We start from the raw sequence: 1,987 nt of genomic DNA on the forward strand, positions 1-1,987 counted from the left end.
ATTAGCCGGGCATGGTGGCGCATCCCTGTAGTCCCAGCTACTTGGGAGGCTGAGGCAGAAGGATTGCTTGAGCCCAGGAGATTGAGGTTGCTGTGAGCTAGGCTGACGCCATGGCACTCACTCTAGCCTGGGCAACAAAGTGAGACTCTGTCTCAAAAAAAAAAAAAAAAAAAAAGAATGATGGAAAATAAATTGTAGTGTAGTCTATACAATAAAATACCATACCTCAGTGAAAATGAATAAACTATGGCTACATAGTCCAACATGGAACAATTTCACAATGCAATTTTGTGACACTATTTGGCTTTGGCTAAGTCATATGACTTGCTTTGGTCAATGTGATTAGTGGACATGACACAAACAAAAGCTAAAATGTGCTTATAAGCTTGGTCTTGTTTTCTTTTTTTTGTTGTTGTTGTTGTAAAATCAAAGCACTACTTTATTAAATGAGTTATTTTACACAATATGAACATCAATATAATTACAATTGTAAAAAAAATTTTTTATAACAAGGATGGACTGATTTTCAGGTTTCCAAATGAGAGTCAACTGTACATTTACACAGAATTGTCTTTGCATGAAGCCCAAAAGGGAACAGCATAAAAATGAGTGTTTCTGTAGCCCCTTTATTTTTGCTGATCAACAGTTTGTTAGAAAAGCAGCTGCAGGTTTGTTACCTAAGGTCTGAGACAGTAGAAGAGTCAAAGGTGTCATGAATTCACCTGTAAACAACTTTATGCCTGAACACCAGCCAGTTCTGGAGGAAGTGGAGTCTTAGGATGCTTGCTCTCAAAGTGCTGCTTGAAGGTCTTAGGGTCTGGCATTTGTGTCCTACAAACAGTGCAGGTATATATTAAGGCAGCTTTGGCAGCAGCCTTTTGATCATGTCCTTGTTTCTTCTTTTGTCCAGCTTGCTTTTTGGCATTTTTCTGCTGAGACTGGATCTTCTGCTGTCCACAAGCCATATCGGGAGTAAGGTCTACTTCATCCAACACTTCACTGACTCCAGTTGCAGCCTGGCGCACCTTCCTTCCCAAACCAGACTCTCGGGTCTCTGGAGCCCCCTCCTCCTTATTGCCACCAAAGGCCACGGAGCCCCTACCTACTTGCCAGTCCTCCAGGAGCCTGGCCCAAGACGCGTCTCCTGGAGGCCTTGAGTGTCCCAAACCCGGCCCCTTCGGCCATGAGTAGCCCCAGCCTCCAGCAACCGACCAGCTACTGTCGCCAGGGGGTCAGGTTACCGCTCTGCTCCTGCTCCAGCGGCTGGCCTGCGACCCGGCCACCTGCAGGGCCTGGCAGGCGCCCGAGCTCCCTCCTTCCCTCGGCCTGCCTGCGGCTGGACGGGCCTGGCCCTGCCGCCCCCAGGGAGGCCGGCGGCCCCTCGCGACCCGCCGTGACCCTCTTGGTCTTGTTTTCTTGTGTTTCTGCCTTTTGCCCCTCAAAGAACATGCTTCTGGGAGGCGTAGGTGTAAAGAGACCCAGGCTGTGCCCAGATGTGTCGTAGATCTAGATCCAAGCCCAGCCGAGCCCCACCGTCCCCTAGTCACACAGCCGTGGAATAAATGTTTACTGTGGCATCCCCCTGAGTCTTGGGATGGTTTATTGTGTAGCGTTCCTGAGCAATAGCAACACAAACAAACAGAATCATTTGTATATAATATTTAGGGACATGCAAAAGAAGCTAATGAATTCTGTGAATTCATATAAAAAATGTAGTAAATCTATAAAGAAATGCAAGTGACTAATAAGCATAAACATCAGGGTAATTAATGGTTACCCCAGGTGTGAACAAGGGAGATGTTTGGGGCACACAGAGGCCCTTAAGAATAAGGGTAGTTGTCTGACAAAGACAAGACAATTAGAAAAAATAATAACTGTAGCACTTTATTGCTTAAGCTGAGAGGTGGGTATAGTGTTTTTTTGTTTTATTAGTACTCAGTATAGCTTACATACCTATTATAAAACCTCTCATTTATAGACTATCTAT

At 45.5% G+C, this 1,987-nt stretch overlaps 1 pseudogene; it reads right to left on the bottom strand.

Annotated features, from left to right (window-relative positions):
- Positions 1-606: 606 nt before the first annotated feature.
- Positions 607-966, bottom strand: LOC105866115 (zinc finger protein 706 pseudogene; annotated as a pseudogene).
- Between the last annotated feature and the right edge of the window lie 1,021 nt (positions 967-1,987).

This window comes from Microcebus murinus, chromosome 16 (genome assembly GCF_040939455.1).
Source record: "Microcebus murinus isolate Inina chromosome 16, M.murinus_Inina_mat1.0, whole genome shotgun sequence".
Lineage (NCBI taxonomy): Eukaryota > Metazoa > Chordata > Mammalia > Primates > Cheirogaleidae > Microcebus > Microcebus murinus.